The 12,665-nt window shown below is 58.6% G+C and overlaps 1 protein-coding gene across 2 annotated transcripts in view; it reads right to left on the bottom strand.

Moving 5' to 3' along the window:
* Window positions 1-12,665, bottom strand: part of fpgt (fucose-1-phosphate guanylyltransferase) — a 33,031-nt gene that overhangs the window by 19,902 nt on the left and 464 nt on the right. The window contains exon 1 of one of the 2 annotated variants that reach the window (XM_041208790.1): window positions 2,831-2,909. The exons of the other annotated variant lie outside the window; for it this stretch is intronic. The gene's annotated coding sequence lies outside the window, so the exon portion shown is untranslated. Of the gene's footprint in view, window positions 1-2,830; window positions 2,910-12,665 lie in introns of those variants that run through there. 2 annotated transcript variants of the gene reach the window in all.

Here is a 12,665-nt window from a genome sequence, read left to right as displayed (position 1 = left end):
ACTCCCTCCACCACAGAGACACAGTAGCAACAGTGTATACCATCTACAAGATGTACTGCAGGAATTCACCAAGGTTCCTTAAACAGCACCTTCCAAAGCCACAACTACTACCATCTAGAAGGACAACGGCAGCAGACACATGGGAATACCACCACCTGGATGTTCCTTCCAAGTCACTCACCATCCTGACTTGAAAATATATCGCCATTCCTTCACTGTCATTGGGTCAAAATCCTGGAACTCCCTTCTTAATAGCACTGTGGGTATACTTACACCACATGTAGTGTTTCAAGAAGGTTGCTCACCACCACCACCTCAAGAGTAACTAGGGACGGGCAATAAATGCTGGCCCAGCCAGCAAAGCCCATATCCCAAGAATGAATTTAAAAAAAAACTTTCCTCATAAGACCACCCATTCCTGGTATTTGTCTGGTAAAACCTTCACTGAACTGCTTCCAACGCATTTACATCCTTCCTTAAACAATGTGACCAAAACTGTACACAGTACTCCAGATGTGGTCTCACTAGTGCTCTGTATAACTGAAGCGTAACTTTCCTACTTTTGTATTCAATTCTCCTTGCATTAACAGTCTATTAGCCTCCCTAATTACTTGTTATGCCTGCAAGCTATCCTTTTGCAATTCATGCACTGTCATGAAGCTATTAACGTATACGATATTATTGGAAAGTATTTTTCTTTTAAAATAGAGGTTTAGTCTGTGGGAATGTCTTAATTGGATTAAAGCCAGCTAATCTGGGTGCTTTGATGTGTACTAGATTTGATATGTAAGAAAGATAGGGTGCATTTGCATTTTTTTTTGAATAAAGCATTCAAGAAGTGGGGTGAAAACTGACACCTATCTAGCAGATACCAAGCAATATGTTTATATTACTAATAAACTTGGTACTATGAAAGAGGCTTTATTGTTAGAGCGGTCTAGTTCAGAGGTTGGTGATACAATGAGAATTTACATTCAATGGGCTGTGCTAGGTTTAACTTCAGCAGTATTGTGTGTGTAGAGCAGCGGCAATGTGAGCTCAAAAGCAACTGTAAGCTTCCAGTTTTCTCCACAGGAACCAAAGTGAAAAGAGCCTCATTTTGAATTTGTAAGGTGCAAATGCTTTGCCTGGTGTCTGGTTAAGTCTATGGGTTGCTGTTGCCTTAATGGAGATTAGTTTGGGAACTGTTAAAAGTTATGATCATAGTAATTTGTAGCCATGTGTATATATTTAACTTGTGTAAATTAATAAAATGTTTAATTTAGCTTAATATAAAACCTCTTGAGAGCTAGTGGTCTGATTCTTGAATTTAGAGTTGCATATCAAACATAACACTTAAAATTATAGGATATGACAGTTATTTAAAGTTTCCCTCTGGGATTTTTAAATAACTCAACTTTACCAACTGCATGGTCATAACAAGTGCTAAGACACCCAGATCCCCCTGCATCTCAGAGCTCTGCAATATCTCACCATTTAGATAATATGCTTCTCTTTTATTCTTCCTGCCAATTTGAACAATTTCACATTTTCCCACATTATACTCCATTTGCCAGTTCTTCGCCTACTCAATTAACCTATACCTTTTTGTAGCCTCCTTATGTCCTCTTCACATTTTACTTTCCTACCTGTCTTTGTGTCATCAGCAAATTTGGCAACCATCCCATCCAACCCTTCATCCAAGTCATTTATATAAATTGTAAACAGTCAAGGTCCTAGCACTGATCCCTGTGTCACACCACTCATTACATCTTGTCAACCTGAAAAAGACCCATTTATGCCTACTCTCTGCTTCCTGTTAGCTAGCCAATCTTCTATCCATGCCAGTCTGTTACCCCCTATACCATGAGCTTTTACTTTCCGCAATAGCCTTTGATGTGGCACCTTATCAAATGCCTTCTGCAAATCTGAGCACAGTGCATCCACTTTGTCCACAGCACATTACTTCCTCAAAGAACTCCAATAAGTTGGTTAAACATGATTAACATGATTTCCCTTACACAAAACCATGTTGACTTTGCCTGATTACCTTGAACTTATCCAAGCCCCCGCTACAGCTTCTTTAACAGGGGCTTCTAATATTTTCCCTATAACAGATGTTAAGCTAACTGGCCCACTTTCTTTCTCCTTCCCTTTTTGTATAATGGAGTTACATTTGCTATCTTCCAATCTAATGGGACCTTCCCCGAATTTAGGGAGTTTTGGAAAATTAAAACCAATGCATCATATCAGCCATGATCTCATTGAATGGCAGAGCACATTCAACGGGCCGAATGGCCTACTTCTGCTCCTACGTCTTATGGTCTCCTGTGTGGCACTTTGTCAACTATCTCACTAGCCACTTCTTTTAAGACCCTGGGATGAAGTCCATCAGGACCAGGGCACTAGACAGCCTGCAGCTCCAACAATTTAATCAGTACCACTTCGCTGGTGATTGTAATTTTCCTGAGTTCCTCCCTATCTTTCATATCCTGATTAACAGCTGCCTCTGGGGTGTTACTTGAATCCTCCATGGTAAAGAGTGATGCAAAATACCTGTTCAATTCATCTGCCATTTCCTAGTTTTCCATTATCAATTCTCCAGACTCACTTTCTATTGGACCAACACTCCTTAGTAAAAGTTTCTATAAATATTTTAAAAAGAAACTGTTTTTATATTTGTGGCTAGCTTTCTCTTGTACTCTAATTTTTCACTTGTTGGAATGTATCTATTCTGTGTATCCCAAAATATCCCCGTAAATGTTTGCCACTGCATCTCTATTGACCTATCTCTTAATTCACCAATTCACTTTAGCCAGCTCTGCTTTCATGCCTTCTTAATTGCCCTTACTTAGTCTCGGACTTTATCTCCTGGTGCATCCTTCCCAACGAGTAAGAAAAAGTCCAAGGACACACCATCCGTGGTTAACTAGAAAGGTTAAAGATAGTATCAAACTTGAAGAAAAATCATATAATTATGCAAAGATAGTTGGAAGGCCAGAAGATTGGACAGAATATAAGGAACAACAAATAATGACTAAAAGATTAACAAGGAGGGAAAAATTAGAATATGAGAGAAAGCTGGCCAGAAATATAAAAGCAGATAGTAAGAGTTTCTATAAATATTTTAAAAAGAAACGAGTTAACTAAGTGTGCGTTGGTCCTATAGAAAGTGAGTCTCCCAGGGGATTTTTAATTCTATGTGCTCTATTTCTTCCTGCCACATTCTGGTTCTCATTGCCCACATTGCTACCCTGCTCGACTACCTTGACCTTCCTCTTTAATTTACCACATCTCGCAGGTGATCCTCCCCCCTCCATCATTTAGCTTAAAGTCCTCTCTAATGCCCTAGTTACACAACTCACCAGAACAGCTCCCACTTGCCCCATGAATCAAGGCCCACTTCTCCAACCTTAAGCTTTGAGCCACACATTTAACTCTAATCTTATTTACCCCATGCCAATTCACACCTGGTTCAGGTAGCAAACCAGAGATTATTACCTCTGAGGTTACCTCATCCACTGGAATTTAGAAGAGTAAGAGACAACTTAATTGAAACCTTTAAGATCCTGAGGGGTCTTGACGATGGATTTGGAGGGGATGTTTCCTCTTGTGGGAGAATCTAGAACTAGGGGTCCCTGTTTAAAAATAAGGGGTCAGTCATTTAAGACAGAGATGAGGAGAAAATTTTTCTCTCAGAGGATTGAGTGTCTTTGGAACTTTCTTCCTCAAAAGGCAGTGGAAGCAGAGGCTTTGAATATTTTTAAGGCAGAGCTAGATAGATTCTTGATTAACAAAGGAGTGAAAGGTTATCAGGGGTAGGCAGGAATGTGGGGTTGAGGTTACATTCAGATCAGCCATGATCTTATTGAATGGTGAAGCAGGCTCAAGTGGCCTAATTCTGCTCCTAATTAATATGTTTGTTGTAGGCTCTGCTTTTTTAATTTAGCACTATCTGCTCATAATCCCTAACTCTTTCCTAGTTCCATCTATTCTCATTGGTACCCCACTGGGGGAGGATCCAGCTGGATCCTCACCCTCCCACTGCAAATTCCTCTACAGCCCTGGGCAGGTGCCCCCAGCTGTGGTAGTGGGCAGGCATAATAGCTTTCTGGACTCACGCTCTCGGCTGCAGAGAACTGTCTATCTCTGACTATACTGTCCCCCAATACCACTACATTACTATTTATTCCCCCACTTGAATGGTTCCCTGCACCATGGTAAGTCTGCTCATGCACCCTTCAGTCCCTACTCTCATCCATACAAGCTGCAAGAATCTTGAATCTGCTGGACAATAGCAAAGACTAAGGCTCCTCCATGTCTACATTCTCAAACCCCATGCCTGCCTCACTCACACTCACACCCTCCAGTCCTTGATCACTGACAAAATCAGATGACATAAGAAAAATAAAAAAATACTAACAGGAGCAGACCATGTTGGGGCCCCTCAAGCCTGCTCCGTCATTCAATTAGATCATGGCTGATCTGAAAACACTCAGCAGGTCTGGCAGCATTGGCGGAGAAGAAAAGAGTTGACGTTTCGAGTCCTCATGACCCTTCAACAGAACTGATTTTTCAAAACTCAGTTCTGTTGAAGGGTCATGAGGAATCAAAACGTCAACTCTTTCCTTCTCCGTCAATGCTGCCAGACCTGCTGAGTTTTTCCAGGTATTTCTGTTTTTGTTTTGGATTTCCAGCATCCGCAGTTTTTTGTTTTTGTTTTTATCATGGCTGATCTGTTTGTGTTTCGATTTCCACATTCCCATCTACCCTGATTCCCTTGCCTAACAAGGATCTAACTACATCTGCCTTAAAGATATTCAATGATTCTGTCTCCGCCACTTTCTGAGGCAGAGAGTTCCAAAATTGCACAACCAACGCGGGAACTACTTTCTGGAACTGATTGCTCAGGTAACTTTCCGCCTGCCTGATGAATTGCAGTGTCTGAAGTTTAGCTTCCAGCTAATTAATTCTTGCCCTTTCACTTCTTGAAAGTGCAGATTTCCAGTGGAATTTCTGGGCACTTCATCAAAGTGGCTCAAACCTTTAGGAAGTGATCATGGGGAGCGGAGGTTGGGCAGCAGGCTGGGGAGGGGGGTGCTGACATGGGGGGTCTGGCAGAGAGAGTGTTGGCGGTTGGGGGAGGGGGGTCTGGCAGAGAGGTGGGGGGCCTGGCAGCGAGGGTGTTGGCGGAGAGGGGTGTTGTGGCAGAGAGGGTGTTGGTGGTTGGGGGGGTCTGGCACAGGGAGTGTTGGTGGTGAGGGGGAGTCTGGCAGAGAGGGTGTTGGCGGTGCAGGGGCATCTGGCAGAGAGGGTGTTGGTGGTGCAGGGGGAGTCTGGCAGAGAGGGTGTTGGCAGTGCAGGGGCGTCTGGCAGAGAGGGTGTTGGCGGTGCAGGGGCGTCTGGCAGAGAGCATGTTGGTGGTGAAGGGGGGTCTGACAGAGAGGGTGTTGGTGGTTGGGGGGGGGTCTGGCAGAGAGGGTATTGGTGGTGAGGGGGGGTCTGGCAGAGAGGGTGTTGGTGGTTGGGGGGGGTCTGACAGAGATGGTTAGCCGAGGAGGGGGGGCTCTGGCACAGGAGGTTGGCTGAGGAGGGGTGGGGTGTCGGGCAGAGAGGGCGTTGGTGGTGAGGGGGGGGTCTGGCACAGGGGGTGTTGGTGGTGAAGAGGGGTCTGACACAGGGGGTGTTGGTGGTGAGGGGGGGTCTGGCACAGGGGGTGTTGGTGGTGAGGGGGCGTCTGACACAGGGGGTGTTGGTGGTGGGGGGGGGTCTGACACAGGGGGTGTTGGTGGTGAGGGGGGGGGGTCTGACACAGGGGGTGTTGGTGGTGAGGGGGGGTCTGACACAGGGGGTGTTGGTGGTGAGGGGGGGTCTGACACAGGGGGTGTTGGTGGTGAGGGGGGGTCTGACACAGGGGGTGTTGGTGGTGAGGGGGGGGGGTCTGACACAGGGGGTGTTGGTGGTGAGGGGGGGGTGTTGGTGGTGAGGGGGGGTCTGACACAGGGGGTGTTGGTGGTGGGGGGGGTCTGACACAGGGGGTGTTGGTGGTGAGGGGGGGGTCTGACACAGGGGGTGTTGGTGGTGAGGGGGGGGTCTGACACAGGGGGTGTTGGTGGTGAGGGGGGGGTGTTGGTGGTGAGGGGGGGTCTGACACAGGGGGTGTTGGTGGTGGGGGGGGGGTCTGACACAGGGGGTGTTGGTGGTGAGGGGGGGGTCTGACACAGGGGGTGTTGGTGGTGAGGGGGGGGGTGTTGGTGGTGAGTGGGGGGGTGTTGGTGGTGAAGGGGGGGGGTGTTGGTGGTGAAGGGGGGGGGTGTTGGTGGTGAAGGGGGGGGTGTTGGTGGTGAAGGGGGGGGTGTTGGTGGTGAAGGGGGGGTGTTGGTGGTGAGGGGGGGGTGTTGGTGGTGAGGGGGGGGTGTTGGTGGTGAGGGGGGGATGTTGGTGGTGAGGGGGGGGGGGGTTGGTGGTGAGGGGGGGGTGTTGGTGGTGAGGGGGGGGGTGTTGGTGGTGAGGGGGGGGTGTTGGTGGTGAGGGGGGGGTGTTGGTGGTGAGGGGGGGGGGTGTTGGTGGTGAGGGGGGGCTGTTGGTGGTGAGGGGGGGGGTGTTGGTGGTGAGGGGGGGGTCTGACACAGGGGGTGTTGGTGGTGGGGGGGGGGGTGTTGGTGGTGAGGGGGGGGTGTTGGTGGTGAGGGGGGGTGTTGGTGGTGAGGGGGGGTGTTGGTGGTGAGGGGGGGTGTTGGTGGTGAGGGGGGGTGTTGGTGGTGAGGGGGGGTGTTGGTGGTGAGGGGGGGTGTTGGTGGTGAGGGGGGGGTGTTGGTGGTGAGGGGGGGGTGTTGGTGGTGAGGGGGGGTGTTGGTGGTGAGGGGGGGTGTTGGTGGTGAGGGGGGGTGTTGGTGGTGAGGGGGGGTGTTGGTGGTGAGGGGGGGGGGGTGTTGGTGGTGATGGGGGGGGGTGTTGGTGGTGAGGGGGGGGATGTTGGTGGTGAGGGGGGGGTCTGACACAGGGGGTGTTGGTGGTGAGGGGGGGGGTGTTGGTGGTGAGGGGGGGGGTGTTGGTGGTGAGGGGGGGGTGTTGGTGGTGAGGGGGGGGGGTGTTGGTGGTGAGGGGGGGGGGTGTTGGTGGTGAGGGGGGGGTGTTGGTGGTGAGGGGGGGGGGTGTTGGTGGTGAGGGGGGGGTGTTGGTGGTGAGGGGGGGGTCTGACACAGGGGGTGTTGGTGGTGAGGGGGGGGGTGTTGGTGGTGAGGGGGGGGGGTGTTGGTGGTGAGGGGGGGGTGTTGGTGGTGAGGGGGGGGGGTGTTGGTGGTGAGGGGAGGGTGTTGGTGGTGAGGGGGGGGTGTTGGTGGTGAGGGGGGGGTGTTGGTGGTGAGGGGGGGTGTTGGTGGTGGGGGGGGGGGTGTTGGTGGTGAGGGGGGGTGTTGGTGGTGAGGGGGGGGTGTTGGTGGTGAGGGGGGGGGGTGTTGGTGGTGAGGGGGGGGGTGTTGGTGGTGAGGGGGGGGGTGTTGGTGGTGAGGGGGGGGTGTTGGTGGTGAGGGGGGGTGTTGGTGGTGAGGGGGGGGTGTTGGTGGTGAGGGGGGGGGTGTTGGTGGTGAGGGGGGGGTGTTGGTGGTGAGGGGGGGGTGTTGGTGGTGGGGGGGGGTGTTGGTGGTGAGGGGGGGGTGTTGGTGGTGAGGGGGGGGTGTTGGTGGTGAGGGGGGGTGTTGGTGGTGAGGGGGGGGGGTGTTGGTGGTGAGGGGGGGGGGTGTTGGTGGTGAGGGGGGGGTGTTGGTGGTGAGGGGGGGGTGTTGGTGGTGAGGGGGGGGTGTTGGTGGTGAGGGGGGGTGTTGGTGGTGGGGGGGGTGTTGGTGGTGAGGGGGGGGGTGTTGGTGGTGAGGGGGGGTGTTGGTGGTGAGGGGGGGGGGTGTTGGTGGTGAGGGGGGGGTCTGACACAGGGGGTGTTGGTGGTGGGGGGGGGGTCTGACACAGGGGGTGTTGGTGGTGGGGGGGTGTTGGTGGTGAGGGGGGGGGTGTTGGTGGTGGGGGGGGGTCTGACACAGGGGGTGTTGGTGGTGAGGGGGGGGTGTTGGTGGTGAGGGGGGGGGGTGTTGGTGGTGAGGGGGGGGGGTGTTGGTGGTGAGGGGGGGGGTGTTGGTGGTGAGGGGGGGTGTTGGTGGTGAGGGGGGGGGGTGTTGGTGGTGAGGGGGGGGGGTGTTGGTGGTGAGGGGGGGGTCTGACACAGGGGGTGTTGGTGGTGGGGGGGGTGTTGGTGGTGAGGGGGGGGGGTGTTGGTGGTGAGGGGGGGGTCTGACACAGGGGGTGTTGGTGGTGAGGGGGGGGTGTTGGTGGTGAGGGGGGGGGTTTTGGTGGTGAGGGGGGGGGTGTTGGTGGTGAGGGGGGGGGGTGTTGGTGGTGAGGGGGGGGGGGTGTTGGTGGTGAGGGGGGGGGGGTGTTGGTGGTGAGGGGGGGTTGTTGGTGGTGAGGGGGGGGGTGTTGGTGGTGAGGGGGGGGGGGTGTTGGTGGTGAGGGGGGGGGTGTTGGTGGTGAGGGGGGGGGTGTTGGTGGTGGGGGGGGGGTGTTGGTGGTGGGGGGGGGGTGTTGGTGGTGAGGGGGGGGTGTTGGTGGTGGGGGGGGGTGTTGGTGGTGAGGGGGGGGTGTTGGTGGTGAGGGGGGGGGTGTTGGTGGTGAGGGGGGGGGGTGTTGGTGGTGGGGGGGGGGTGTTGGTGGTAGGGGGGGGGGTGTTGGTGGTGAGGGGGGGGTGTTGGTGGTGAGGGGGGGGTCTGACACAGGGGGTGTTGGCGGTGAGGGGGGGGTGTTGGTGGTGAGGGGGGGGGTGTTGGTGGTGAGGGGGCGGTGTTGGTGGTGAGGGGGGGGGGTTGGTGGTGAGGGGGGGGTGTTGGTGGTGAGGGGGGGGGGTGTTGGTGGTGAGGGGGGGGTGTTGGTGGTGGGGGGGGGGGTGTTGGTGGTGAGGGGGGGTGTTGGTGGTGAGGGGGGGGTCTGACACAGGGGGTGTTGGTGGTGAGGGGGGGGTGTTGGTGGTGAGGGGGGGGGTGTTGGTGGTGAGGGGGGGGTCTGACACAGGGGGTGTTGGTGGTGAGGGGGGGATGTTGGTGGTGAGGGGGGGGTGTTGGTGGTGAGGGGGGGGTGTTGGTGGTGAGGGAGGGGGGTGTTGGTGGTGAGGGGGGGGTCTGACACAGGGGGTGTTGGTGGTGAGGGGGGGGGTGTTGGTGGTGAGGGGGGGGGTGTTGGTGGTGAGGGGGGGGGTGTTGGTGGTGAGGGGGGGGGTGTTGGTGGTGAGGGGGGGGGGTGTTGGTGGTGAGGGGGGGGGGTGTTGGTGGTGAGGGGGGGGGGTGTTGGTGGTGAGGGGGGGGTCTGACACAGGGGGTGTTGGTGGTGAGGGGGGGATGTTGGTGGTGGGGGGGGGTGTTGGTGGTGAGGGGGGGGGGTGTTGGTGGTGGGGGGGGATGTTGGTGGTGAGGGGGGGGGGGTGTTGGTGGTGAGGGGGGGGGTGTTGGTGGTGAGGGGGGGGGTGTTGGTGGTGAGGGGGGGGTGTTGGTGGTGGTGAGGGGGGGGTGTTGGTGGTGAGGGGGGGGTGTTGGTGGTGAGGGGGGGGTGTTGGTGGTGGGGGGGGGTGTTGGTGGTGAGGGGGGGGTGTTGGTGGTGAGGGGGGGGGGTGTTGGTGGTGAGGGGGGGATGTTGGTGGTGAGGGGGGGGTGTTGGTGGTGGGGGGGGGGGGTGTTGGTGGTGAGGGGGGGGTGTTGGTGGTGAGGGGGGGGTGTTGGTGGTGAGGGGGGGGTGTTGGTGGTGAGGGGGGGGTGTTGGTGGTGGTGGGGGGGGTGTTGGTGGTGAGGGGGGTGTTGGTGGTGAGGGGGGGGTGTTTGTGGTGGTGGGGGGGGTGTTGGTGGTGAGGGGGGGGATGTTGGTGGTGAGGGGGGGGGTGTTGGTGGTGAGGGGGGGGATGTTGGTGGTGAGGGGGGGGGTGTTGGTGGTGGGGGGGGGTGTTGGTGGTGGGGGGGGGGTGTTGGTGGTGAGGGGGGGGTGTTGGTGGTGAGGGGGGGGGTGTTGGTGGTGAGGGGGGGGTCTGACACAGGGGGTGTTGGTGGTGGGGGGGGGGGTGTTGGTGGTGAGGGGGGGGTCTGACACAGGGGGTGTTGGTGGTGGGGGGGGGGGTGTTGGTGGTGAGGGGGGGGTCTGACACAGGGGGTGTTGGTGGTGGGGGGGGGGGTGTTGGTGGTGAGGGGGGGGTCTGACACAGGGGGTGTTGGTGGTGAGGGGGGGGTGTTGGTGGTGAGGGGGGGTGTTGGTGGTGAGGGGGGGGTCTGACACAGGGGGTGTTGGTGGTGGGGGGGGTGTTGGTGGTGAGGGGGGGGTGTTGGTGGTGAGGGGGGGGGTGTTGGTGGTGAGGGGGGGGTCTGACACAGGGGGTGTTGGTGGTGAGGGGGGGGGGGTGGTGGGGGGGGGGGGTGTTGGTGGTGGGGGGGGGGTGTTGGTGGTGAGGGGGGGGTGTTGGTGGTGGGGGGGGGGTGTTGGTGGTGGGGGGGGTGTTGGTGGTGGTGAGGGGGGGGGGTGTTGGTGGTGAGGGGGGGGTGTTGGTGGTGAGGGGGGGGTGTTGGTGGTGAGGGGGGGGGTGTTGGTGGTGGGGGGGGGGTGTTGGTGGTGGGGGGGGGGTGTTGGTGGTGGGGGGGGGGTGTTGGTGGTGAGGGGGGGGGGTGTTGGTGGTGAGGGGGGTGTTGGTGGTGAGGGGGGTGTTGGTGGTGAGGGGGGGGGGGGTGTTGGTGGTGAGGGGGGTGTTGGTGGTGAGGGGGGTGTTGGTGGTGAGGGGGGACTGGGTGTGGTGGTGAGGGGGGTGGGGGTGGTGGTGAGGGGGGGGTGTTGGTGGTGGGGGGGGGGTGTTGGTGGTGAGGGGGGGGTGTTGGTGGTGAGGGGGGGGTGTTGGTGGTGAGGGGCGGGTGTTGGTGGTGAGGGGGGGGTGTTGGTGGTGGGGGGGGTGTTGGTGGTGAGGGGGGGGGGTGTTGGTGGTGGGGGGGGGGGTGTTGGTGGTGGGGGGGGTGTTGGTGGTGAGGGGGGGGGTGTTGGTGGTGAGGGGGGGGGGTGTTGGTGGTGAGGGGGGTGTTGGTGGTGAGGGGGGGGTGTTGGTGGTGAGGGGGGGGTGTTGGTGGTGAGGGGGGGGGGTGTTGGTGGTGGGGGGGGGTGTTGGTGGTGGGGGGGGGCGGTGTTGGTGGTGGGGGGGGGTGTTGGTGGTGGGGGGGGGGGGTGTTGGTGGTGGGGGGGGTGTTGGTGGTGAGGGGGGTGTTGGTGGTGAAGGGGGGGGGGTGTTGGTGGTGAGGGGGGGGGTGTTGGTGGTGAGGGGGGGGGGGGGTGTTGGTGGTGAAGGGGGGGGTGTTGGTGGTGAAGGGGGGGGGTGTTGGTGGTGAGGGGGGTGTTGGTGGTGAAGGGGGGGGGGTGTTGGTGGTGAGGGGGGGGTGTTGGTGGTGAAGGGGGGGGGTGTTTGTGGTGGTGGGGGGGGGGTGTTGGTGGTGAGAGGGGGGGGTGTTGGTGGTGGTGGGGGGGGGGTGTTGGTGGTGAGGGGGGGGGTGTTGGTGGTGAAGGGGGGGGGTGTTGGTGGTGAGGGGGGGGTGTTGGTGGTGAAGGGGGGGGGGTGTTGGTGGTGAGGGGGGGGGGGGGTGTTGGTGGTGAGGGGGGGGGGTGTTGGTGGTGGTGGGGGGGGGGTGTTGGTGGTGAGGGGGGGGGGTGTTGGTGGTGAAGGGGGGGGTGTTGGTGGTGAGGGGGGGGGGGGTGTTGGTGGTGAGGGGGGGGTGTTGGTGGTGAGGGGGGGGGGGGGTGTTGGTGGTGAGGGGGGGGTGTTGGTGGTGAGGGGGGGGGTGTTGGTGGTGAGGGGGGGGGTGTTGGTGGTGGGGGGGTGTGGTGGTGAGGGGGGGGTGTTGGTGGTGAGGGGGGGGGGTGTTAGTGGTGAGGGGGGGGTGTTGGTGGTGAGGGGGGGGGGGTGTTGGTGGTGAGGGGGGGGGTGTTGGTGGTGGGGGGGGGGGGGTGTTGGTGGTGAGGGGGGGGTGTTGGTGGTGAGGGGGGGGTGTTGGTGGTGGGGGGGGGGGTGTTGGTGGTGAGGGGGGGGGTGTTGGTGGTGAGGGGGGGGGGTGTTGGTGGTGAGGGGGGGGTGTTGGTGGTGAGGGGGGGGGTGTTGGTGGTGAGGGGGGGGTGTTGGTGGTGAGGGGGGGGGGTGTTGGTGGTGGGGGGGGGGTGTTGGTGGTGAGGGGGGTGTTGGTGGTGAGGGGGGGGTGTTGGTGGTGAGGGGGGGGGTGTTGGTGGTGGTGGGGGGGGGGTGTTGGTGGTGAGGGGGGGGGTGTTGGTGGTGAGGGGGGGGGTGTTGGTGGTGAGGGGGGGGTGTTGGTGGTGAGGGGGGTGTTGGTGGTGAGGGGGGGGGGTGTTGGTGGTGAGGGGGGGGTGTTGGTGGTGAGGGGGGGGGTGTTGGTGGTGAGGGGGGGGTGTTGGTGGTGAGGGGGGGGGTGTTGGTGGTGAGGGGGGGGTTTGGTGGTGAGGGGGGGGGTGTTGGTGGTGAGGGGGGTGTTGGTGGTGGGGGGGGGTGTTGGTGGTGAAGGGGGGGGTGTTGGTGGTGGGGGGGGTGTTGGTGGTGAAGGGGGGGGTGTTGGTGGTGGGGGGGGTGTTGGTGGTGAGGGGGGGGTGTTGGTGGTGAGGGGGGGGTGTTGGTGGTGAGGGGG

This window comes from Carcharodon carcharias, chromosome 16 (assembly GCF_017639515.1).
Source record: "Carcharodon carcharias isolate sCarCar2 chromosome 16, sCarCar2.pri, whole genome shotgun sequence".
Lineage (NCBI taxonomy): Eukaryota > Metazoa > Chordata > Chondrichthyes > Lamniformes > Lamnidae > Carcharodon > Carcharodon carcharias.
This window is presented reverse-complemented; position numbering and strand designations above follow the sequence as displayed.